The sequence below is a fragment of the Ursus americanus genome, chromosome 12 (assembly GCF_024610735.1).
Source record: "Ursus americanus isolate L20-20 chromosome 12, mUrsAme1.1.p, whole genome shotgun sequence".
In the NCBI taxonomy this organism is placed as follows: domain Eukaryota; kingdom Metazoa; phylum Chordata; class Mammalia; order Carnivora; family Ursidae; genus Ursus; species Ursus americanus.
Window position 1 is genome coordinate 18,527,217 of NC_142138.1, and position 27,372 is coordinate 18,554,588.

At 47.6% G+C, this 27,372-nt stretch overlaps 1 protein-coding gene across 6 annotated transcripts in view; it reads right to left on the minus strand.

The window, feature by feature from the left end:
- Positions 1-13,718, minus strand: part of KANK4 (KN motif and ankyrin repeat domains 4) — a 72,675-nt gene extending 58,957 nt beyond the window's left edge. For 2 of the 6 annotated variants that reach the window (XM_045802198.2, XM_045802197.2), the window contains exon 1: positions 8,082-8,361. The gene's annotated coding sequence lies outside the window, so the exon portion shown is untranslated. Of the gene's footprint in view, positions 1-8,081; positions 8,364-13,582 lie in introns of those variants that run through there. The other 4 variants (XM_087865955.1, XM_045802199.2, XM_045802202.2 and 1 more) reach the window with 4 other exon arrangements.
- Between the last annotated feature and the right edge of the window lie 13,654 nt (positions 13,719-27,372).

A 27,372-nucleotide genomic window follows, 5' to 3' on the forward strand; every position in this document is an offset into this window, starting at 1 on the left:
AGACCAGGTCAGAGAAGGCCAGCCCTGAGGCAGGCATAAGAGTGGGGCGAGTAAGCAACTGCACAAGAATGTAATTTCAGGTGCTCCACGCACGTCCCCTCACCCCCAAAATATCCGCCTGCTTAGCCGCGTAGAAGCGAAACACGTTCAGTGTTAGTGTCAGGGCCAGGAGGAGAGCGAGTGCAAGAGGCCTAGGTTCTCACCCCAGCTCACTCCCTGCGCCACCAGAGCTCAACACTTACCCTTGCTGGTATGCGTCTGTAAGACGAGGGGGTGGTCTAGGTAACCCTAGAGGTTTCACAGAGACAAGCTCTAGGTGATGGGACCTAGAACAGGTGCCAAGAATGGTCCTGCAAAGGGAATCGAAGGACACCATTCAATTGTTTTGATCAAGGTTCTCCTGAACAGGACTCCAGGCCAGATGCTGCATTGAGCCCTGGAATGGGGAGAGGGAGCTTAGAGCCAGAGGGGACAGCCTCACAAGTAACGCTCATGAATTCTCCCTGGAGGCCAGAGCTGACCGCTACAAGGAGTGATGTTTGCTGCCCACAGGCCGGGTTTGAGGGGTTCAGGGAAGCCCTCCCAGAGAAGCCTAGGAGATAGAGACCATCACCTGGTGTAAACAGAGGTTGGAGATACCCAACTGGAAAGAACTATCCAAAATGGCACTAAAGTACTAGAGAGAATGCAATCAAATTTAAGAAGGAGGCATCATTACCTCCATTTCACAGATACAAACTGAGGCTCGGCATGGTCTTAGCCAGGCGGCAGAGCTGGAGTGAGAACCCGGTTCTGCTTGGCCTTACAGCTTTCACTCTCTATTTTTATCCCCCCTCACTAATGTAGCATGTGTGCCTGTGAGAGGAGTAAGGGTAGAGAGGGGCAAGGGAGGAGGTATGAGAACAGGCAAAAGGCTGGAAAGAAGGATGGGGAAGACAGGGATGGATATCATGCACGTCCTTACTGAAACAAGATGGCAGCCAGAGTTTTTCCCAAATAGACTCTTCTGTGGTTGTGTATAGTGATTTTTAAGAGCACTGGGTTCTGGAATTAGCCAAATCTGGGCTGAGCTCCTGGCTCCACCACTTAATCTCTTTGTGACCTACAGCAAGTATTTAACCTCTTAGAGCCTCATTTTACTCACCCAATACAATGGGAATAATAATAGTCACACCTTATTGGGCCATTGGTAAAGACTGAAAAACTGCTATATTGAAAGGGCTTGGCACGGGTCTGGCACCTATTAAGCATTCAATGAACGGTAGCAAAACACCAACCACGGTAGCAAAACACCAACCACTATTCTAACGTGCTCCAGCGGGCTCTCCTCTCTCCAGTCTTCCTCCTCAATGTCGACATCTGGCCAGTCCCCCCACATCCTCGCTGACTCCCTCCTTCCTCCTGTCTGCTTCCTTTGCATTCCCTTCATTTCAGAGCCCTCTTCAAAGCCTCTTCTCCCAGTGCTCCTCCTCCTTCCTAGGATTCCAGCTTGCATTTGATCAAGTGATTCATCAATTAGTCTTAGCTACACAAGCTCCCTAACCCCTCAAGAACACAATTGTCCATTCTGTGGTTGTTTCACTGGACTGGTTTGCATGGGATGAACCAAGCAAGCAATTATGGGCTGGTGGGTTTGTGGGCTGATAGGAATCACCTAACCAGTTGCCCATGTGTGCCTGCAATTTGTAAATTAACCTCTGGATATACATCAAAACCTTCTACCCAAACTATAAATTACGTGCTCTTGCAAATTTGCCAAACTATTAAATGAAATTTACTACTGCTCAAGAATGTCTTGCACTAATTAGACAGAGATAGATGAGTATATGAAAGAGTAGGGTGAGGGAGGGTGGGAAAGTGGGAACTATAGCTTACTGACTTCCTGTCAGAGGGTCTTAACCCTTTTTGTGCCATGGACCCCTTTAGTAGACTGATGAAGCCAGTGGACCCTTTCTTGGAACATTTTCAGATACATAAAATAAAATGCATAGCTTGACTACAAAGAAAGCCAATTACACTGAAATATAATTATTAAAAAATTTTAAAAAATTAATGTGTAATATAGTAATATACATTTTTTATTAATGCATTAAATAACCAGCTTTAGCACTGGTGTAATAACGGCTGTAATTTCAAAGCTGCAATGGGCATCAATCATAGTTCAAGTTATCTGCAGCAGCTAAAATGTGATATGAAAAGATTTGTGATTTCTACTGGTGACAACCTCCCAGATACTGCAAATACACTATGGTTTGTTGCCTGCATTCACACTCAAAGAAAATGCTAAATAAAGATGTTATTTTATTCTCCCAACCACGTTCACAAACTGAATTCTACATGTGAGCTCTTTGGGGCTGTTAACCCCAAGTGAAGAAGCTCTGTTAGGTTCTTACAATTCAGTCAGTATTTATACCGGGCGTATCCCGGAGTTCCAGCTCCTGTCCTTCTTGAGGAATCTCGACCCACAGCCCTTCCTGCCACAAAAGGTCTCGTTCTGTACACATGACCCTCCTCTGCCCTCCTCTCCCATCTGATTGGCCCAGGGAGGAGGCTTGCCCCAGCATCAGCCCATGCCCAGGCTGGCCAGAGACCAGCCAAGACATGGCCTGGAGAGCGAGCCTCAGCGTCCAGAGAACTGAGCTCAGACAACAAGATCCGCCCTGGCACTTGTACTGAGTGACAAAGGAGAGGTTCCTGTGATAGTAGGCTGAGCGGTGGGGCAGTCAGGTGCGAAGTTGAGCGCATGGCAGTCGTTGGATAGCCTCAAACTCAGAACCTTCTCCACCCTGCCTCGAGGCCTGCCTCCACCCTTTCGAGCCTGTTGGTAAATATCACTGCTGCATTTTATCCCTCCTCCCCCTCATCAGAATCAGCTTTAGGGAGTCTCTGTTTTCTGTGTCAGAAGAGCCTTAAGTCAGCACTAACGGTAGCATTTTACAGATGAGAAAGCTGAATGAAGTTCAGATGCACATGGTGGAGCCATTGCCCCCTCCCTTTCCTTCCTCCCCCCTTTTCTTTTTGGAGGAGCACAGCAGAGATGGCCTTTATTATTTATTTATTTAAAATCATACAAATGATACACGAAAACAAACTCTTAAAAAACTCAGATATTCCTGATGAAGTGTCCCTCCTCCCCACACACTCAGTATCGTGCCTAATAAGTGTGGGCCCTGACCACACTAGGCTGTATTTAGCCACGACCCAAGTTGACATTCCTTGTCTTTTAAGCCCTTCCCCAGGAGTAGGAGGGCTGCGCCAGGCTAGGCAGAAGGGAGTGGGATGGTGAGGAATGGCGAGGAGCGCAGCACCTAGAAACACTCAGCCCTGTGCCGCCTGGTACCCCCGCTAGGAAAATCAAAACCGATTTCACTGAGAACCAGCGGCTCTGGCTTCTGGGCAAAAACCGGGCTGTGGAAGGGAATCGGCACCAAAGGCTGCTCTTTATCTTTGCGTGGAGCCAGTTCTCCCCAGCGCCATATTCGTGTGCCCCCTTGTCACTTGACGTCAGAGCAACAAACTATTAATACATACCAAAGGAGACAACAAAGGATGTTTCCACACAAAGGGGAGAAAGCCACAGCCACATTAAAAATATAAATAAATCCAGCCAATAAGTTTTACTTACTTTGGGGGAAAAATAATGGGTGGGGCAGGGGGAGAAGGGAATTCATGTGTTCTTCCACAATGCCTGTGTCCCCAGAAAGCTGCGTGAAGGGCAGGGCCCAGGGCCCAGGGCCCAGACGAGACAGTGAGACATTCCTTTTGAAAATACGCTTCTTTCCCTTGGAGAAGGAACATCAGCCAGTTCTCAGACACCAATCTATAACTGCCTGCATATCACATTAACCATCTCCTTGAAATCCTGGGGCAGCATTTATTTTATGCTGGAAACTGCGACAGGCCTATTGTTAGCAGGAGGACCCCTGGTCTTTCCTTTAATCCTACTTTGAAACATTATCCATGTAGACTGGACAGAAGGTCTGTCTTAGTCTAAACTCTGGGTCTGGGAGATTAGCATGCTGAGGCACAGAGAGGTTAGGGGTCTAGCTGTAAATCACACAGCTGGTGGGCAACAGATCTAGGCTCCAATCCCTCTATGCCCTAGCCTCCAAGCCCACGCTTTGTCCCACAAACTACTACAGAGTAGCACAAAAGTGGTTGACAGTCTGACATCCTGAGACAGTTCTGTCGATCTCAGTTTTCTCATTGATTAGTTCCAGGCCCTGGGCAAGTCACTTAACTTCTCTGAGCCCCATTTTCCTCCAGTGTACATATGGGGTTATGACTGTCACTATCTTGAGGATTACTGAGAGGATTACATAGGCCAGGGCTTGACAGCCAGGCACGCTATTATTGTAGTGTACTTGTCCAGTTTCCCACGCAGAAGTGAGCAGATCTGCCATCTGAGATGCAGTCATTTTATCTGCACAGCTGCCCAGAGATAGGCAGGACACGATGGCTATCAAACCCATTTTACAGTTAAGAAAATTCATTCCTCCTCAGAGATGACATAACTTGATAAGATCTGAGTTTTAAAAGTGAGCACATTCTCAGCATGAAACAGTCCTAACTGTCCTCCCTACCACACTCCCAAGGTTGGTTTGGGTTGAATTAGGATGAGTTACGTCTTCCTTGCCTGCTGCACAGCAGAGTCACACTCTGTGATCCTTCCTTATAAACTGGAATCCACACAGTGCCTGGTACAAAGCAGAGACTTGTGCAGCATTGATGAGTGAGTGAATTACTGAATGAATGAAGATCCTGATCCACAGACAAGAACCTGCTGGTTGGCCCAACAACCTGAAGCAGGGCTTTTGTGGCAGAAAGCAGGAGTGAGGCAGGCCAGAGTTCCAAGGGCAGGAAGCAAGAACCCCATTCTCTTCATCCGTTCCCAGAGCCTGCTCTATAGGAAGGAAGCCTTTGACAAGACCAAGAGCTGGGCCCCGGATCTCAACGATCCCCTCCAGAGTGATGCCAGACCTGGCCCACACGACTCAATCCAGGACCCAGAAGATAACTGTGAAGCACACGTGACCCTCCTTCAGCTAAAACAGATGTAATAACAGTGCCAGCGAGGGGCAGCAAACAGGCCAGGGAGATGGCCCATCTATCTTCCTAATTGTCAACTCTGCCCATAGTAAGATTTTTCTCCCTGTCACACCTTAGGCTGCTACTGAACTGAAGCAAAACCAAAATATCCATCTTCCAGCCATGAGCAGTGGCCTTCACAAGGTGCCAGGGATGAAAGGAGGCTACTTGGCTTGGAGAAGCAGACAGAGCTAGAAGGAGCCCCAGAGTCAGGAGCTGGGGGTTGGGAGGCAGTGAGGGCGGGGGTGTTGGTGGGGGAGTTGGCATGCTGTTAACCAGCTAAAGGTACTTAGACAGTTACTGCATCTCACTGGGACTCTGCTTCCTGTACACTTAAAGTCCAAAGTTCTGGAAATGGGTCAGTGGGTAATGGGAGGGCTGTGAATCGTGTGATATTACATACAAGATATTTTAGGTTATATGCACTTGGAGGAAAGTATGGTATCCACAATTTTCATCAGAATCTCCAAGATAGATGTAACACTCCCTCCCCTCCCTAAAAAAAAAGTTAAGAAATACCAGCCTAGACCATTTTCATCCAATAAGCATTTATTGAGCACCTTCAATGTCTCCTTCTCTGTGCTAGGTACTTGAGACACAAATAAGACAGGAGGAACAAGAAATATGTTTTCGTGATGCTCAGTGCAGTTGATGTTCCCTGGACAGAAACACGTCCAGGGAGCTTTGGAAACAGAAAAGGCAGCATTGGACTCTGGTCAGGAAAGGCCTTCCAGAATGCTACTGGTGGTGGTGGTGGTGGTAGAAACCTTAAGTGTCATGTTGATATTGAAAGCTGGCTGTGCATTCACTGGATGCACAAGTAGGAAGAGTATTTTAGACAGAGGATAGCATGTGCAAAGACAACGTGTGTTCCAGGAACTGCCTGAAGTGTAGCCATGAGTAAAACATAGAAGGTGCTTATGGAGGGGGGGTTGCGGTGGCAGGGAGATGGGGGAGTGGGAGAACCAGAAACGGGGCTGGAAAGGCAGTGGGGCTCAGATTAGCTAATGCCATGTAAGCCATCCCAAAGAATTTTACATTATAGGCAATGAGTTTGTTCCAGCTTTAAAAGTCTTAAGATGAGCCCCCCCTTCCCCCCCAACATGAATCTTCCTAACTGTTGGGCAGAGGCCTTGGTTAGTTATGAGCACAGTGGGCAACAGCGAACAACGGGAGGGAAGATCTGCTTCCCCTTGGCACCTCGAGTGGGTATGGGCCGTCTGCCCAAGGTGCTGGTAGTAAGTGCGTGCATGAGGGTGAGCCCGGCACCTGCCGGACAGTCTCTCCCTCCACCTCTGGACAGGGAGGGGACCTCCAACTGCCCATTATCATGGCTGAGAAGGGAAACTACTGACTGGCCCAGGCAATAGGATGCCGTTTGGGCCCCTGGTCATCACTTGATAAACTGTCTTTCAGTCCCTCTAATGGTCTCTGCTGCTCGCCTCAGAGTCCTCTCCCGTGCTGTTCCTTCTGACGGGAAGGCTCATTCTCAACCTGTTAACTCCTACCAGCCTTCCAACAGAGTGACTACCGTGCCTATCACAGAACTTCATAGTACCTTATCCCTTACTTTCGAAAGAAGTCAGCACTGCTTGTAATTCTCTGTTTGAGTGATTTGATCCTTGTCGGTCTTGGCCACTGGACTGCCCACTCCATGGGGCCAGGCAGTGCATGTTTTCTTCATTTCTCTATCCGGCTACCTTGCCTAGTGCCTGCAGACAGCAGGTATTTGTTGACCAAACGCACCCTGAGCCATCCCTCATTCTCTGTCCTTTCACATTCCCCAGAACTCACATTATGGTCCAGCGAGGTGGAGTTTCAGACATGGGCAGGAGGCCTGGACTTGAAAAGGCATATCAGAGTGGACTCTGCTGCTATTCCAAGGGGAGCTCTGTGGTCTTCTGTGTCATGTCTGGAAAGGCTCTAAAGAACCCACGTTTGGTTTTACCCAGGCAGGTTTTGTGTTTAATTCAAGATGCTTTCTCCCCAGGCCTCAACCTGGTCACTGGCTGCATCTGACCCTCCCCTGATGCTACTTGTTTAATAGGACTTTGCCCAGGCTTCAGGGGTCAGCCTCAGGAAGGCGGGAATCTCCTCCTCCTTCTCCTGGAAAATGCCTCTTCCTGGCCCTCCAGGCCTGCACCCTCGGTCTCCTGAGAACCGAAATCGCTGCTTCTTGCAGTGAGACTCAGGGCAAGTGCTTATTTAGACCTGGTGTAGGGGCCATGAGACTCCACTTTCCAACTCCCAGGCTAAGTAACTGGCCACTCTGCAGGGACAAAGTACTTGGGGTCAAAGGTTTGACCTTAAGGGAGAGATGAGAAGGAGGGAATCTCACCAAGTGGCACGCAGGTTCAACGAAAAGTGCTCTAGGATGCCAGCGCACGCGGCTCCCCAGGGTGGCCCCGCTGCCTCCACCCAAGGTCGTGGCCCAACGCGAGCTCTGGAAAGTTCAGCCATGAACCGAGGGATACCAGGGTAGACGCTGGGGGCCGGCTTTTGCGAAAGACAGGAGGCTTAAGAGCTCGATTCCAGGTCGTCCTGGGAGCCAGCGCAGGGCGCCCAGTCCCGCAATCTGCATCCCGGACCGCAGCGCCCGGCTGAGAAGCGCTGGGCGGGGGCTGCACCACCGGAGCCGCAAGGACAACGCGGCCTCCCCCTCCCCACTGGTCTCCTCCTTCCACAGCACCCGGGCTTCGGGAGCGGGTCGGGGCGGAAGGGGAGCGGCGCCGGCCCCCGGGTAGCCCGCGCAGCCCCGGCAGCCCCCTCCCCACGCTGTCGCCTACCCCAGGCAGGGGCTCCGGGTCGGCCCAGGCTGCCGCAGCCTCTGTCTTAGGGGGAGCCGGGGACGCGGAGCGGGGAGGGGGCGAGGCGGGCGACGGAGGCGGAGAAGAGTGGCCGAACGCCGGGGCCAAGACCCGGGTCGCGCGGGGCAGGGTGCTGGCACGCCCCACTCAACGCGCCGCGCGGGCTGGGGTCGCACAGCGCCTTACCTTGGCGCGCCGCAGAAGTCGGGAGCGAGGCGACCGGCTGTGCCTGGGGCCGGCGCACACCCCGGCTTTGGGGCGCAAGCAGCCTCCGGGTGCACGGTCCCCGTCCGGGGCGCGCACCCCCGGGCTGGCGCACTCCGGTCGCCCGGGGCGCGCACACCCTCGGGCGCCCTCTCGCCGGCGGGCTGGGTCTGGGCGCGGAGCGCACACCCTGTGGAGCACACCCACCGCGGCCGATGCGGGACTGGCCAGGCGCGGCCGGTGTCGCCGGCTGCCAGCACCACCCGAGTCCCCGCCTTCGCTAGGGGAAAAAAAAAAAAAGACTCCAGACGCGCCGCGGGCTTTGGTGTGTAGGAAGGGGCAGCATTGCGAAACCGAGGGGAGGGTCTTAGCCTTGATAAGCTCAAAAGCCCTTGGACAGAGTTTGGAAGAAAAACTTTCTGTAAGGAGACTGGGAAACTCCTAACTGTATATAGCGCTTTGCGGATTTCCGAAGTGCTTTCTCGTACATTTCTCAGTGCATCTTCACGACCACAGTAACTAACTGGGGGCCATTTCTAGCCTCATCTTGTAGATGGGGAGACAATGTCGCTCAAGGTAATGGTTGCCCAAGCCACCACAGTCTCGGTAACAGAATCCTGGGTACAGTGAGGTCTTGTACATCCCCGGCCGGATTTTCTCATTGCGGAGGTGGGAGAGTGAGGGTGGGGATGGATGTGGCGGAACTCCTATCTCCCCTGTCATGACTTTTTCCCTTTCCTTTTTTTCCTCCCCACCCATTGCTTTAGCCTCACTCAGGAAAGGGTCTTTCACTTCACACTCCCACCACCCACAATGCTTTTTATCAGTTCAAACCATTTACATTTCAGTCACCAACCTTGAATGACCAGCGCACGAAATGCCGAACGTTGTACACAGTCAGCCTAGGGGAAAAGAGCTGATCCTACTCCATTTTACAGATGAGGACAAACAGGCATGGGCGGGTTGGATGCAGAGCCTGTGGGACTCCAGATCTCAGCCCTCACTCACCTTACACACCTTTCAAAGGGCCAGCTGACACAGGGGAAAACTTAACCAAATGGCTTGAGTTTTTTGACATGGAGACCCCTAAGGGGGAGGTAATTTAGGGCAAGGGACAGTTCTGGGACTTTTGTTTTCCCATTTTGATAGATACATGGTTATTAAAATGATTTGCTTCTACTAGGGGTCCACTAGAAGCAAATTAAGAGCCCTAGAACAACAAGAAATGGCCACAGAGGCTTGGCCTCAGTACTGAGAGGTAACAGGGAGTAATGGGGACTTGGTGAGCTTGAAGGCAGCTCCAGCCTCCTGCCCAAGTGAAGGGGCTGCTGCTACTCAGCTCTAGTGGGTTGTTGCCCGTCAGAGTATTAACCTTAAAAATAAAACTGCCGGTCACTATAAGAGCAAAAATGGGTTTATTTGGGAGTAGCAGAGAATTTCAGTCCAGTGCAAGCAAGCCAGAGCAAAACCATGGGCAAGTCCAACAAACAAAAGAGAGGAACATTATTTTACGGAGAAGAAGGAGGAAGTTGGGATGGGTTGTTTTGAGCAAAAGTGCAGTAGAGAGAAGGAAGAGTTCAGGGTAATAATGGGTTTTCATTGGCTGAGTTGCAGGGGCAGTCTATCTCTTGTAGGAGATGCAAAGTACATCTTTCCCTATTGGGGCCTGTAACTGATGCCTTTTTTCCTGTTGAGATTCTTCTGTTAGAGATTTGTCCTATAATTGACATAATTGACATGGAGTGATAGGGCTCCCCCTAGCAGCCTCTCCTTCTGGCATCCTGAATCCACTTTAGTAAGGTTTCTTTTTATTAATTTTCACAAGGGCAAGGAGTTAATATGGCCAGATCATTCTCATTTTTAAAGAGAAGCTATACATCAGATATATAAGTGAAGTCTCCCAATTTGGTGATAACTAATTTTAAAAATGCTAAACATTTGAAGCCTGGGTTGGTGTTGTTCAAGTCAAATGAAATGACTTTATCAACCTGATCTAGCCCATGGAACAGGGCTATATGCCTTCGAGTTTGGGGGCACTTCACTCTATTTCATTTAGACCTCCTGATGTCCCTGTGGGATGCACCCAGCATGGATACTACTTATGTTTTATGGAAGAGGAAACCCCAGTTCAGGAGGCTTCCATGACTGGCTCAAAGTTGCACAAGCTAATTGGTAGAGCTGTAACTGAACCTGGCATTCTGACTCCTGGTCCTGGACCCTTTTTCCTCTGCATCCTCCAAACTCACTAAAAATCTGTTTTTTGGTTTCTGGGCATTGTGAGCCAAGTTAGGCTTAGGACTGGCACTGGGGTGTGGAGACATAGCACCTTTCCTGGGAAGATGGAGCGGGAGTGCCAGACTGTTGTCCTCGAAAGCTCAGCCTGATGACTCAGAAATGAAGCTGTATCTTGAGGGTAAAGCTGAGTCAGAGGAAGCAAGGTCTGAACCAGGGCAGCCAGGGCTTCTGAATCCCAGATTAGGGTATCGAGAAACAGGATGAAAAGTGGGCTAAGCAAATAGATGCACCCCTTAGCGCCCCCCCCCCAAAAAAGAAACCCCAGGAGCCACAGACAGATACTGGCTAGGAAACTTTCTGTTTTTCCATAACAGGGGAGCAACAAGAGTTAGACTGGAAAGCAGACCTTTTGTGTGGTCCTGGAAAGAAAGGACCCCTTGTGGGCAGCAGGTGTTCTAGAATCTCTGGTTTGGGCATCTCCAGTGCAAGACCCAGCCTGGGCCTTTCAGGCAGAGAGAGTCTGAAAAGCTGATTTAGAATGACTGGGCACAACACTGCTGGATCCTGAAACTCTCTAATCAAAGGACTGAGTAGCAGGCAGAGAAAGGAAAGCCTCCTTGCTCCCCCCAATTGCTGGATTAACAAGTATTCGCCACCTATGCATGTGCCAGGCCCTGAGTCAAGCACTTTACATACATGGTCTCATCAGGTCTCACAATAAAACTGTCGAATGGCCATTATTCTCCCATCAAGGATAACAGTGTTACTTCCCTGGGGAGCGCAACTAGTTAATTGGGGAGGTGGGATTCAAACTTGGGTCTTAGTGACTCCAAAGACTGAATCTCCTCTAACTGAGAGTTTAGAAATTGCTGCTAATGAGGAGATGTGTCATTCAGATCCTGCTTCAAGAAAACACTGCCCAGCCGTGAGAGCCTTGAGAGTATGGTTCACTAACACCGCCACTCCATCTCCTCCAGGGTCGGCCTCAGGTCGGCCTGCAGGTGTATTGATAATGTTTAATAACCAGCTGTTGGGGGAGAGATAGGTGCGTAGATATAGTCAGTTCTCATTATTCCCAGTAGTCCCATAAAGTGACCACAAACACTGAAATTGCTAAGACTCAACATTGTCCCCAGGGGAAAATACAGGGTTAGGTTCCTACAAGCCTCTGGGCACATTTTCATCAACTGATCAATATATAACTTTGTTTTGTGTTTTTGGTTAAAAACTATATATACATTATATTTTTATTTTATCTATTTATTTTTAAAGTTTTTACTTAAATTCCAGTTAGTTAACATGGAGTGTAATATTAGTTTCAAGTGTACAATATAGTGATCCATCACCGGGGCTCATCACAGCAAGTGCACTCCTTAATCCCCACCATGTACATTGTTGATTCATGAACAATGAACTAGTGGCCAACAGCACTATAATTCACACCTGAACGAGGGTTGTTTAACACATGTATTTTCTCCATTAGGCACATCACAGCTTCCTTGTGCTTAGAATACTAGGTAGATAGCACTTCAACACTATTCTTCGGGGCTATTTTAAACAGTGAAATCACCTACAAAAGACACAAAAATGTAAAAAAGCACTGCTAAATAGACCACAAAAAGGACACTTGTTTAGAGCATGAGAGCCGAAACAAGAAGGCAGAGGGTGACCTTGCTCAACATCAGCTGTGAACACACACACCAGGCGACTCCAGATTTTCACCACTCTGCACACGTCCACAAAAGATTACAAAAGTGCCACAGGAATTGATGTTGGGGTTAGCAGTAAACGTTAGCAAGTAAGTGACTTTGCCAACACAGATCAGCACCTGATAAGAATGGGCTGTATGTACATGTATTCATGTATACCTTCTGGGCCCTTCATGTCCACAACCTAAACTTCCAGTTTCATTTCCCATTATCCTCCAGCCAGACTGGACAGTTCACCATTCCCCAAACATGTCCCATATATATCTAGCTTTGTGGCTGAGTGCATGCTACTCCCTACACCTAGATACTTCCTTCTCTGCCTTCTCACACACACACACACACACACACACACACACACACCCTGTCTTCCCACGTCTGAATGATTCTGCTGTGACATGGTACTTCCTCCATGAAGGCCTTCCTGATAACTCAGACTTTGGGATTTCTCCATGCTTGGAACCACCCTGGCATTTTGAAGTCTATGCCAGACATTGCTCATGTTCTACCTGGTATTATAAGGCAGCCTTAGTGATTGTCAAAAACACACATCTGGCCATGCCCCTCCTGGCTTACAACCCCTCAAAGGCATCCAGTGCTCTTGGGATAAAGTCTGGATTCCTTTAAGAAGGTGTATAGGTCTAGCCCCTTTCTACCCCTTCAGTCACAACTTGTTGTCTCCCTTATCTTCTCTCCTCTAGCCATGAGACTAGTCTTAATTCCTGTAACACACTGGGCTCTTTCCTGCCTAGACTTCTCTGTACATGCTGTGTTTTCTTCTGCCTAGAATTTCTGTCCCTCCAATTCTTCCTTTAGATAATTAATATTCATCCTGTGAATCTCAGCTTAAATATCACTTCTGCAAGGTATCTCTCTGATGCACCTCCAACCCCAGGAATAACTTAGGAGTTCCTGGGCTCCACTCCTATAGCATCTCTGCTTTTCTTTCATACATTCAGCACAGTTTAAATTATGTGTTATTGCCCATTTTCCCCACAAGATGTAATTACATGAAGAGAGGCCTGTATCTCATTGGATGATTTTCAGCACCTAGTTCAGAATCTAGTACAGATAAATGTAAATCCTGGCTCTCAATAAATGTTTTATGAGTGAACAAATAACTAGATCTTCACTGTCTTGAGACCTATTGGGGAGTGATAGGAGTGCAGATAGGTAAAATAGGTAAAATAATTATGGAGGTTTACTTACTCATGATGTAAAATTACTACTCTGTTGGTGTTTTATACTGCATACTTAATTCTAAATTCAAAAGAGCTATCATTATTACTAAATTCAGGAGGAATGTGCCCCCCACTATGTTATATCATACATAAAAATCATTTAGGTAATACAAATTAAAATGTGAAAGAAAATAAGCTTCTAGAATATCACATAGGTAAATACTCATGTCCTAGAGGAAGCAAATATTTCTTAAACAAGACACCAGAAGCACTAACCCTACACACACACGATACATTAAATTAGTATTTTATTCTGTTCATTAAAACTAATTGACATTAAAAACAAATGGAAAAAACTTACTGACATAAACAGCAACCATTTTATTCCCTCTTCTGATTCTGTGGGTTGACTGGGCTGAGTTGGGCAGATCCACTGCTCCATGTTATGCTGGTTGGGGTTGAGTCATTTGGCCTGGAACGTCCAAGATGTCTCTTTCCAGTGGCTGGCTAGTTAATGCTGGTTGTTGATTGGGAGTTCAGCCAGGGCTGCTAACTCAGGAGTACCTACACGTGACCTCTCCATTTGGCTCAGGTTTCTCACAGACTGGTGTCTCAAAAGCAAGTCTTCCAAGAGAGAAGAAGTAGAAGCTGCCCAGTGTCTCAAAGGCTAGGCCCAGAACTGGCATGGCATCACTTTCAACATGTTTTATTGGTTAAGCAGTCCCAGGGCAAGCCTAGATTCAGAAGGCAAGAGTAATAAACATCAACTCTCAATGGAGAGAGTGAGAAAGAATTTATGGTCACCTTAATCTACCACAGCATAATTAAGAGAGTGTAACAGCAAACCAGAGACTGGGAGAGATGCTTTCAAAACATATATATTATGTGTTGAATTGTGTCCCTCCTCAAAATTGATATCGAAGTCCTAACCCCTAGTATCTTAGAATGTGACCTTATTTGGAAATGGAGTCGTCACAGATATAATTGGTTGCCATGAAGTCATACTGGAGTAGGATGGACCTATGATCCAGTGTGACTGGTATCCTTATAAAAGGGGAGATGAGGATACAGAGACACATACACAGGGAGAACACCATGTGAAGATGAAGGCGGAGATCTACAAGCCAAGGAACACCAAGGATTGCCAGCAAACCACCCAGAAGCTAGGAGAGAAGTACGGAACAGATTTTCCCATAGCCCTCAGAGGGAACCAACTCTACCAACACCTTGATCTGTGAGAAAATACATTTCTGTTGTCAAAGACACCCAGTTTGTGGTATTTTGTTATGGCTTTCCTAGGAAACTAATACAATATATAAAGAATGTCTGCAGAGGAATAAGAAAAAAACAATTCAATAGGGAAATGAGCAAACGTTTAAACAAACACTTCACAAAAGAAGGTATTTTAAAGGCAATGATATGAAAAAGTGCTCAACATCATTAGTTATTAGAGAAATGCAGATTAAACCTCAATTAAGGTATCACTGCACATTCTTTAGAATTGCTTCTAGTAAAAATGTTAAAATACAAAGTGTTGGCAAAGATGTAGAGCAAGTGGAATTCATAAACATTGTTCCTGGAGTGTAAATTGGTACAGCCACCTTGGAAAACTGTCAGTAGCTACTAAAGCTGAATATATGTGCACTCGTGAGTCAGCAATTCTGCTCTTAGACATAGACCCAATAAAGATGTATGCATATGTAGATCATAAAGCATAATCATGAATATTAATAGCAGTACTATTCATAATTTCCCTAAGCTGGAAACTGCTTAGGTTTATGTCCAGTGTAGAATGGATAAACAATGGTTAAGTCCTTCAATGGAATACGACTACAGCAGTGAAAATGGAACTACTGCTACTTAAAACAATATGGAAAGGGTGTCTGGCTGGCTCAGTCGGTAGAGCATGCAACTCTTGATCTCAGGGTTGTGCGTTTGAGCCCCATGTTGAGCATGGAGACTGCTTTTTAAAAAATTGTAAAAAAAAAAAAAAAACAATTGGAAGAATTTCACAAAAATGAATAATGAGTACCAAGTACAAAAAGTATAGACTGTAAGACTCCATTTGATAAAGTTTAAACACAGGAAGAACTACATCATAATGATAGAAATCAGGATTGTGCATATCTTTGGAGATGGCACAAGGGAGATTTGGAAGGTGACAATGTTGACAATGTTGTATTTTTTGAATCTGGGTAATATTTATGAAACTATCTTACTTTCTGAAAATCCATTGCATTGTGCTTTATTCGGGTGCTTTTCTGTGTTATAGTTCAATGTAAAATTTTATTTAAAAATTAAATAAATACATTCCGAAGTGTCAGATCACCTCCACCCACTGATAACTGGAAATACTAGCCGTGCCTTTCACATTGGTAATGATTTATAAATGTGCTCTCCTGGAAAAGCATTCTGAGCATTTTTGAGGTTTTGTAAAAAGGAAAGAGACTGTAAGTTCAATTTCTTTATCTTTTTATATAATGAAGCTTTGTTGTGTACGTGAAATAGTCAATGTTGATTAACTATTTAAAACTTGGTTAAATCACAGTGTAGACAATATCATATTAAGCAAGAAGTTTTATATTAAGTCAAGAGGAACAGGCAATCCATTGGATGACAGAATTAGTTATCAAACAGATCTCAACAACATCCACTTGCGTTCCAATCTCCATGTGGATGGCAGCCTACACTCTAACCCTCCCGAGCATGCAGTTCTTCCAACCTCAGGTCTCTCTCTCTCACTTCTGGGTTGTTTCACATATAGCATTCTCTGCCTAGGACAGTCTTACATAGCTGTCATAGCCTAGCTAAATCTTTCTGAATCTAGTTCAGATATCCCCTGACCACTGAGACAGAGTGTCTCTGAGATGGCCCCCAGAGATCCCCTCCTCCTTTTATTCATGTCCTGTGCAACCCCGTCCCCTTGAGTATAGGCTGGACCTGGTGATTCACTTCTAACAAATAGAATATGGCAAAAGTGATAGGCTATCACTTACAAGATTAGGTTGCAAAAAGACTGGCTTGTATCTTGGGCTCCCTCTCTTCTTCCCCTATTCTCACTCTCTTTCTCTCAGAACCCTTGGTCTGAAAGAAGTCAGGTACTTTGTCCTGTGTAGCCCATTGGAGGGGCAAGAAACTCATGTGTCTGGCCAACATCCGGTGAGAATGTGAGGCCTGCCAACAGCCAAGTGAGTGTGCTTCAGGGTGAAACCCTTCTCCTCAAGTCAAATATTGAGATGACTGCTGTCCCACATAGTTTGACTGTAGCCATGTGAGGCCTGGAGCCAGAGGAACCAACTAAACTCGACCTAGATTTCTGACCCACAGAAACTATCAAAATTTGTTGATTTAATTAGCCAAAGTTTAGAGTATTTGTTACACAGCAATAGCTAACTAATAAAGCCCCCACCTTCACCCCTCCCACCGCAGGACGTACTCACTGCCCCTGTTGTATCCAGTGCTTCCCACAATCACAGCATTTATCATACTTTATAGTAGTCTACTGCTTACTTGCCTATCTCTGCCATACAAGGCACCAGGAACCATGTTTTACAAGCTTTTTCATCCCAGTTCCTAGAACTCATTTGTACTCAGTACGTGTCTGATTGACAGGTGAAAGAATAAATACCTGATGGCTGTTTAATCTTGGGAAGTAACAACCTCTCTGATTTTTAATCTTTTCATTTTTAAAGTGATCAAATTTGTAGAAACATTTCAGAGACAGAATGAACATGACTTGGTAAATAATCAGATGTAAGGAGTGAGGAAAAAGGAAGAGTTAAAGTTTGGACAACTAGTTATCCCTAAGAGAGAGAAAAAATACCAGGAGAGGAGCTTGTTTAGAATGGAAGATCATGAGTTCAACTTAGTTGATGCTGAAATTGATATATCTTTGGACACATCCACCAGTCTGGTGATAGAAAGAGGATTGTGATGGGACATATGTGGGAGCTGATGGCACATAGGTGGTAACTGAAACCCTGGGAGAGAAGCCAAAGAGCATCTCATGTAAGAAACCAGACTACCTTTAGGCTGGCATGCTTCAAGGAAGCCAGACCACACAGATAAGCCATGTTTAAGTCTCTGGTCAGAAGACGCCATGGTGCAGAGAAAAGCTATATTATATGACCAGTCTGACTTACTCTCAGAATAAATGAGCATAGTAAAATGGTTGTTTTATGCCATTAAGTTTGGGGTAATTTGTAATTTATTACACAGTAATAGCACCTAGAATAATGACTTTAGGGAAAGCAGTTTCCATGGAGTTGTCGGGACAACACTGGAGTGCATTAGGTTGAGGAATGTGTAGGAGGTAAGGAAGGGGGTCACACATGAGTAGACTATAGTGGGGGGCAGTCAAATTGGAGAGTGATAGAAAGGGTCTTAGGAGGGCTTTTGTCGGAGGGAGTAATGTAGACAAGTTTATAGAACAAGAGGAAAATATGAGAGGAGTGGGGGAGTTGAAGCAGAGAAGAGAGGAGTCAGCAGGGGAGGGGCAGGACCCAGGTTGAAGAGCTGGACTTGAATGGTCTCCACTGAGACTGGAAGAAAATAACTGGAATTGGTTGGGGGGAGGAAGGGGGGAGGATCCTATAGCAGGATAGCCACACAAGGGAAATGATGGTACTGGTGTGAATGCAGTTCAGGATCACCTACAGGGTCTGGACTCCCACCAGGAGGACTGACAGACTGAAGGAAATAGAAGGACTGAAGAGCTGGGGTCTCTTGGAAATCAGAGTGCTGGTGTCATGGGTATGAGGTCATGAGATACTTAAAAGGATGGGCGAATGGAACCATAACAAGATCCGGGGTTGGGTCTGGGAGTGGTGGCTGAAGTCCAGAGAAGGTGAGGTCCCTTGGAATTAAGAAGACCCAAGTAGAAGCAGTGTAGTCTGCCTGGGCATTGAACTCTTCTAGGGTGATACCCAACCGGGGCTAGAGAGGAAGACTGAGAGCCAGGCCATGAAGCATTCAGGGAGTGAGCTTTGGACAGTTCTCAGTGCTTAGAAGGAGAGCGGTCAGATGGCATGAGGCTTAAAGAAAGATGGAGTGTGGACAAGCGCCGGTGCAGAGTGACGACAAAGAGCCAGGACCGCCCAGCGACTGTTTCTACTGAACAGGGGAATGGGTGTGAGAGGTGAGCCACTTTCCCCTGAAAAGCCGCAGAGGAAGTGATGTCTTCTGTTAAGACAAAAGTGATGTGAGCCTTCAGAATGGATGGAGGGTTCAGGAGGGTGCAATGGCTGAATAGGGTTTGGGAGCAGAGTAAGAAACATGTAGGGGGAAAGAAATGGTGGTGGCAGGGGGCCTGTGGGTTTGAAGTTAGGAAAGGGACTTTTTCTTCCAGGCAGGGACCCTCCATGGCTTAAAGGATTAGAATAGAGCAAAAGCCTGTGTTAGGTCCTTGCCCCTCCAAGGGCAGTGACGCTCCCCTGCTGAGGCCCCTCCCCCTGTGAGGCCCCTCCTCCTCCTGTGAGGCCAGGCCTTTTGGAGCCAGGGACTTGAGGGGTGGGTGTGGGTGGGAGTGGCAGTTGACTGTGGGGCCCCCTCAAACAGCCTGACCAACCTCAACTCAGGAAGTTACGCAGAGCAATGGATCTTCCTGTTATGACTGTTTTGCTGTAAATGAAATAGAAAAATATGCGAGTTCTTGAACTCATCTAAAAGGAAGACAATAAAAAGGGAAAAAAGAAGCTATCTGACCACCCACCTGGAAGCTCATTTTAAATAACTTTGTATGGCTATTTTAAGACAGAAATGGACATGCTCCTATTAATAAGCCTGGTTAAGTCAGGCCTGTCTGCAGCCAGGGTGACCCTGAAAGCCTCTTTCCCTTACAGAATCCCAGAGAGTGACAGAGAGAAGGGGTGTGCACCTGTCAGTGGACAGCCCCACGCTGGTCATTGCAGGTAGAAAATTCTACAGGGAGATTCCTCAACCTCTAATTCCACCTCTTGCCCTTCATGAAGGCAATTATACAGCATACACAGCAGCTGAAGGAAGGCTTACCCAAGGCAAGACATTCCCCGGCAACACCCCAACAACCTGAGGGAGGGGGCTCTCTTCTGTCCCCATTTTAGAGATGTGGAAACTGAGACTTAGAAGAGTGCATCTGCACCCAGGTCCCATGGTTAGAGAAGCTGGGATTCGAGGTGTTTAGCAACAAAGCAAGGTTAAATAGCCACTCCACAGCACTGCCTTCCTTCCTGAGGCATGATGTAGGTGTGCGAAGGCCTTCAAAGTCAAATTCTTCTGTGGGGTTGGGAGGCAGCTGATCATCATGCCTGGACTCTCCACCTTGCTCACACCGTTCTTCAATATCTTTGTTATAACCTGCAAAGCCAAGGAGGACTGAAGATCGGGTCTCCTTTAGCCCAGAATCCCCCCACCATCCTGCCGGGAGGTCGCCTCCTGTTCTATGAGATGCTGTGGTTTCCAGGAACAGAGAGCCACTCCCATCCCTCAGGGGAAAGGGAGGAAGGTGGAGTCAGGGCTGGAGCCAGGGTCAAGGTGCCGAGGTGCTTCTGTGTGTCATGGACCACGTGGTTTCCTTCTCTGCTGCTGCTTGTCTCCCTGTCTTTCCAGAGAGTCACTGCTCTCTGCTCACCTTCTACTAACCAGTTCTGTGGTTAGTAGACTCTGCGGCTCTGACTCCACTGGATAGAACCTTCCAGTGCATTCCTGTGGCCTCCAGCCCAGCTGCTAACTGCCTGCGTGTCTCAGCATTTCTTGGTTCAAATTCCTGAGGTGGGAACCTGATTGGCCCAGCTCCCTTTTTGTGCTGGGCCGTAGGTCATAGGTCCCTGGCAGGCCTGAGTTGACTCAGATGACTTCCCATGCTGTACTGGACAGCCTGGAGTGGGACACAGACCCGTGGAGGAAGGTACCCCCCGCCTTCGGCTGTTTGGTGAATTGTTCCTTTATGAAGGACAATGGCCAACATTTGTAATGTATTTCTAAAACCTCCACTGGCCCTGGGGCAGGAACACAGGCTTTTGGAGCCTTTATAAATCAGGGTTTTAACTGCTGGAAATGATAACTTGCGAGCAGCAATGCTGTCACTCCGCTATTGGACTCACTTGCGTAATCCCCCTAGCATTCCAGCTGTGCCCCCCACCAGAATGGCTGTCTGTCTCTGGCAGCTCCCAAATAGTGCCTCCTGAGTCAGTGACGAACCCAGTCAGCTGCCAGGTGACCTCTCTGTGTCCTCTTCCTTTCTGCCGCACACACTGCTGGCCCCACCACCTCTGGCACTGGCATTTTGGCAGCCGTCACTGGGTTCCCTGGCCCCTGTGTTGCCTCTGTGGATCCTGTCAGTACACCCAAGCCCTGACGGAAGGCACAACCACAGGGGGAGGGTTATTCTCTCTCTTTATTACCTACTTTCAAAGGGGGGGGTCTCCTTGCTCCAGCCTCCAACAGCCTGGGGTGGGGTGGGGGCTTGTATGAACCCACTCTTTCAGTTGTAGTCACAGGCCACTTTCCCTAGGACCCCCCACAAGAGCACGTGGGGGGCTGACAGGCTGGGGCAAAGTTAAGGAGAGACGGCAGGTCTTCCCCTGCACTGCCTCCATTTGGTTATGTGGAGGTGACTCCCTGGACTCTAGGGCTAGCAGACTTGACCTACTACCCCAGAGTCTGTCCCTCAGCGGTGGAGGTGGCCCGCAATCCAGCACCACCCATCCAGTCTCCCCTACCTGGCAGTAGAGAGTCAGGACCAGCTTTGCACTCGCTTAGAACCCAGCGTGAAGCATGGCGGTGTGGCCTGGAGCCTGGGCTCTGAGGTGTAGACAAGCCTGTCCTCTTGGCATCACTGCTTGATCTGACTGGCTCCTCCGAGCCTTGGTTTTCTTATCTGTAAAGGTGGGGGCTTGCTAATAATCCTTACCTCACTGGGGCTGTCGTGGGACTTAAACTGAAAGAGATAAGGTACTAAAGCACCAGAGCCTGTTCTGCTGCCTGGCAAGAGCTCCATGGGTGGAGATGTTATTAGGACCCCGAGGACTAAAGTCAGATCCTTTCATGGCTCCAAAGCCCAGTGACCCCACTGCGGCTGCTGTCATGGGCATTGGCTTCCAGGGTCAGAGGAGGGAGGCCTTTGGGGTAAAGAATACCACAGGACCAGTACCCCCACCTCACATCTGGTGGGGAGACTGGCCTGCAGGGAGGCGGATGAGCCCTTGAGTTTACACTGGTCTCCTCTTGGTACCCCTCTCTGCCTAGTCTTGGGGTGACATGAGAAGTAGAAACAGTAAGAGATGTAGGGAGAGGAATGGGTGAAGAGATTGGGCCCAGAGATTGGGTTAGGTGTTCCTAGGCGCTGGAGCACCAAGCATCTTGCTGGGTGGCTACTCCCTGGCAGCCAGTCCTTTATAAGGGACATGAGCCTAGCCCTTGTAGGTCAGTGGGGAACAGATGGTGTAGAATTAAGGTGACATATTCAGGAGCCCGTCTGCATGCATTGGAATCTGAGCTTCACCCACAAGCCGTGTGACCTTGGGCCAGTTACTCCAAGCCTCAGTTTCCTCATTTGCCAAATGAGAGCCAACAGTAGGACTTACTATGTGAGGTTGTTATGAGCAGTTAATTAGATAATACACACAGAAAGTGCCAGAACAGCATCTGGCATGCAGCAAATGTTTTCATCATTGTTATGAAACCCATCCATGTCTTATCTTCTCTTAAGATTGTAAGTTCCTCAGGGATATTAATTTCTTATTTTTCTCACTGTAGGTCAGTGTTGGTTATAGGAAAATGAATGAGTGAGTGAATGGAAAATAAACTTCTTTATAAATCTCCAGTGAGGAAGAATTTATTTTTTTTTTATTTTTATTTTTTTAAAGATTTTATTTATTTATTTGACAGAGATAGAGACAGCCAGCGAGAGAGGGAACACAAGCAGGGGGAGTGGGAGAGGAAGAAGCAGGCTCATAGAGGAAGAGCCTGACGTGGGGCTCGATCCCAGATCGCCGGGATCACGCCCTGAGCCGAAGGCAGACGCCCAACCGCTGTGCCACCCAGGCGCCCCATCCAGTGAGGAAGAATTTATTAACCATGCTTAGACATACATGATTTTATGCATTTACTGAGGCCCAACACCTCATGTGACTAGACAGATACATACCCACAACTCTGCACACTTCCTTCCCCACACACACCCCATCCCCATCTACCATCCCACATCCCCACACTCACTCCCCTCCATCCCCTTCCCCGCCCCCATCTACCTACCCAAACCCACATACCTCCATACCCACACCCCTTCCCGTATCCTCCCACATGTCCATACCCAGCTACTATACCCCCCCCACAAACACATCCCCATCCACACAAGCATGTGCGCGCGCACACACACACACACACACACACACACACACACACACTCACACAGGCACACACATACTCTCATCCTGAAACAATCTAAGGAATATATTTTCCTTCCACATTGTCTTTCGGGTGAGTCAGGAAAAGTAAATATGCCTGTAGGCTGCTTTGGGTCTTCAGCCCTTACCCCTGTCTGTCCCCTCTCTCCTCACTTCTCTCTACCAGTTCCTCTCTCAGTCAAAAGAAAAGGGCCATGGGAAGTCTGGACCTAAGTTTCTTTGAGGACACTGAAACAAAGCCACAGTTCAGAGTTCACCGAGAGTCAGAGTCACCTTTAATTTCCTCATTAGAAGGGAAAACTCATTTCTCCTTGGCTGCCTGGACTGAAATTATTCTCAACCCCAGAGGAGTAAGTGAGGCCTGCTCCAGAGCAACTCAGCTACACCTGGATTTCTTCCCCTTCCAGGGAGATTCTCACTCATCTTAGCTCATCTCTGCAATGGTTTTCACACTGCCTAGGAGACAGAGAGAAGAAAACGAACTTATACTTAATACAAATATTTAACAAATGTTTGTATTTGAGTGACATCATTTAAAGTTCATAGCACTATGAGGTTGGTAGTTCTTCATTTTACAAATAAGGACACTGAGCACAGAGGTGTCTGATGACACACAGTAAGTACATGGTGGAGCCGAGACTCTTCTGACTCCAACACCACAACTAAAAGTTGAAAGAGCCTGTCTAGAATCTTAGGTCCAGGGAACAGCTGTGCCAGAGCATGGCCCTGTCTTACACTGGCCTAATGACACACACAGCCCTTTCCTGTGAGGGGCTTCAGTATGAAACCACATGTGACAGCTCTGCCTTTCTGGGGAGATGTAAGCACTTCCCTTGATTCTGACAGGAAGCTTTTCCCACTCTCCTATCCACTTATCTGACCACCTGACCTCCCACCCCACTCATTCACCTACCTACCTATGTGCTCTGCTCCCCAGTCTACCCACCCATCCACCTTCTCATCCATCCAATTAAAACGTTTCTTTTCTTTTTTTTTTCTTTCCCCATTTTATTTTGCTTTTAATTTAAATTCAATTAAGTAACACACAGTGTATTATTAGTTTCAGAGGTAGAGGTCAGTGATTCATCAGTCTTATATAACATCCAGTGCTCATTACATCACGTGCCCTCCTCAATGTCCATCACCCAGTTACCCCATCCTCCCACCCCCCTCTCCTCCAGCAACCCTCAGTTTGTTTCCTGTGATTAAGAGTCTCTTATGGTTTGTCTCCCTCTCTGATTTAGTCCTGTTTTATTTTTCCCTCCCTTCCCCAATGATCCTCTGTTTTGTTTCTTAAATTCTACCTATGAGTGAGATCGTATGATAATTGTCTTTCTCTGATTGACTTATTTTGCTTAGCATAATACCCTAAGCCCCAATTTACTTATCCATAAAATGGGGATGGTTGGGCTTAAGTAATGTAAAACATGTTTATTACCTGACATATAGTAGATGCATTAATATTTACTCTATGGATGTCTTTTGCTTTGTTAAGGAGTCATTTTCAGGAGGCTTTTAATTCTTCGGAATGTCCCATTCCTGTGGCTGAATCATGTTTAATGAGCTCTGTCCTTTGATTTATTGCTCTGGGGGCCTGGGGCGATGGGAGTGCACTGGGTCTTTTTATTAGGTGTGTCTCTCTGGCTTTCACAGATAGCAGTAGGGAAGTCCTACAGAGAAACAAGGGGAACAAAAGTCAGGAGTGGCCTGCAGCTGGGTCTTCAAGGAGCCAGCCCTGGGGGGTGGGGCTGAGGAGCAGGAAGTTTAGATTAGCTTCCTCACCTTTCCTCCAGACTCTATTGCTCAAGAAGGAAGCTTGTGCAACATTGAATTATAAAAATCCGCTGTTGGAGCTTTGATGTGTCGTCTTTGCAAAGAGTCCCTGCCTGGCCCCGGGGGAGAAGGAGCTAGAAAGCTTGAGGCCTGTGTTTGGACTGCTGAGACTAAAACTGGCCGGGCTGCAGCCTACATTGTCTCCTGGAGATGATTGTTGTGGAAATAGTTATGTCTGACATTCACAGAGCACTTTACAGTCTGCACAGAATTCCCACATGCGCCATCCCATCCCAACTCTACCTGGCAGGAAGGACAAGCATGTTTAGACTGTAAGGGATCAGAATATGCCACCCCAAAGTCTGCCGTTTTGTCATAAGGATTATCTTGGGCTGAAGACAGTTGAGAAACAGACACCAAAAAAGTGCTCTGCCTTTCCCCCCTATTTGCCTAAAAGCAGGAAATAAATTTCCATTTGTAAAGGTATCTCCCTCACCTGCACCAGGAAAGGGAGGATCCAGGAGGACAACTCTTAAACCCTTAATTGCAAGAGATAACTCTAGACTCTTAGCAGCTCACACATGGCACCAAGAGGCATCTACTTAACACACCTGCTAAAATAGCCTTTATCTTCCAATCGTCTCCCCATATATTGACCTACCCACAATATGCAGCCCCTGAAAGCCTAGACCTCTCTTTGTCTTATCACTGCTCTACAAACTTATTGTCCTTCATTAAGATACTATGTAATATATGTCCCAGACTCTAACCACCCTTGAGGCACTCATCACTAAGTTTTTCCCACATGTATGCATGCTGCGCACACTCATAAAAACTCTGTTTGTTTTTTCTCTCACTAATCTGTCATTTGTCAGTTTAATTTCCTGGGTGAACTGTAGCACCCAGTAAGGTGGAGGAAAACACTGCCTATCACAGAGATGAGGAAAATAACACAGCGTCCAACTGGTTGCCCCCAGATCACTGTGGCTCCGACCCTGATCTTCTGCCTTCAGCTCCAGAGCCCTTCCCTCCATTCCAAGTCCTCTTTTCACCAGGCGCCTGGACACTGGGAGTTTTCTCACCACGTTTTAGGCAGCCTGTGACTTCTAAACCCCCTTGGAGAGACCTCTCTTAGTTTTTTGTTGTTTGCAGTTTTCAGTTCATTCAGATCTGTTCTACAAAGCATCTGCCTTGTACCAGGAAGCTCAGTGTTCTGAGCAAATGCAGGCCATTACAATTCAGAGGCTAAGAGGCATGATCAGGAGCAGTTTGCTCCAGGAGCATCAAGTTACCCTGCCAATAGCCTCCTGGAGGAAGTGACTCAGCAGCTGAGACCTACAAGATAAGCCAGAGTTATTTGGGCAAAGGGAGAAAGAAGAGAGGTTCTGGGTAGAGGGAACCCCACCAGCAAAGAACCAAGATGCAAAGAGCATGGTGAGTTGGGGAAACTGAAGAGGTTCAGTAGCTGTCCAGTGGAGTAGAAGGAGGTGGGAAGGGATTGGGGAGCGATGAGATGCAAGGCTGAAGAGGAACAGGGGACAGATGACAGAGGTCTTGGGCAAAAAAGTTGAGGAGTTAGTCTTTATCCTAAGAGCAGGAAGTCTTTGGAAGGTTTTAGCAGGGGCTTCCAATGGTGACATTTCCATCTGACTGAGAAGGATGTTTTGGAAGAGGTGAAGGGCTCAACCAGGGGGGTTGTTTTTCAGTGTTTTTTCAACATGTCTTCGGCACTAGACCAAGAACTCCTGGAAAGCAGAGAATGAGTCAAAAAATATGGTCCTCAAGTTGTTTGTGCTCCCACAGAAGCATGTTTCTGGAAGAAACAAGCTTTATAATTATCACTAGACATTGGGTGCTCACCATGTGTGAGGCAGAGCCCAGACAGACTCAGGCCTGCCCTCAAGAAGCGCACAATCTAGTGTGGCCTATAGTCAAGTAAACCCCGCCCAGGTATCTGCATCAGATCCCACGGGGACACCGTGTGGGTGCATGGCTGGCTCTGTAGAGATTGGAAAGGCTTCTCAGGGGAGGTGGCATCTGAGCTGGGTCTTGAACGATGGGGAGGAGTTTGTTGAGTGGCTAATTTTCAATCAAGTAATAAAGATCTCAACTTTCTTAAAGGACAGTGAAGTGAGAGATTAAAGTGGCACAATGGGAGATATTTGTTGTGACTTCCCCATGCCTGCTTCCCTGTTCGTTTAGGTGACACCTGAACCCCCCCCACCCCACGTCATCCCCAGCTGCCAACCCAGCAGCACTGGGGCTTCAAGTCTGTTCTATCCCCTGACACCTTTTTAACATTAAAATGTGAAGGAAACTTGGTAGAGTATTGCCATTAAGAGCAGATGGACCTGGCTTCAAATCAGGCTGCTGCCATATCAACTTACTGGGCAAGTCACCTTGACTTACTTAGACCCTTGGTTTCCTCATCTATATGATGGGGTAATAGTAGCGGTATCTACATCGCAACATTAATGGGAAGATTCCTGTATAGTTAGACACCATGGCGTCTCAGCTCCAAAACCCTTCTGTACCCTGCTTTGTGATGACGGGGCTGGGTCTCTGCAAATCCCATTTCTGCTGGTCCAGCTGGCTCCCTCTTAAGTTCTGCCAGTGGGGGTGCTGGAGGGGGCTGCACAGCTGGAGGGGGAAGATAAGACTTCTGCCTTCCTTTCTGCTTCCTGTGGGCTTCCTATCTGAAGGAAGAGATCAAGAAGTCTTCTCAGGGGAGATGACATCTGAACTGGGTCTTGAAGCAGGGAGGGGTGGCTATGAGCATCATCCCAGCAATGCTTTTTCACCTGGCAACAGCAAGGCCTTCCCATTGCAGTAGCTGAAGCCGGTTTGTGGTTTTCAACTGAGCATTAGGTTCATCGCTTCCAATCAGAGACACCAGCTCCAGCCTGCCTGTGCCCCCTGTTCAGTTGTCCGAGTTCCAACTCACAAGGTCTCTCTACCAAGCCTCTAACTGTTAATAATTGTAACTTTCCCCCCT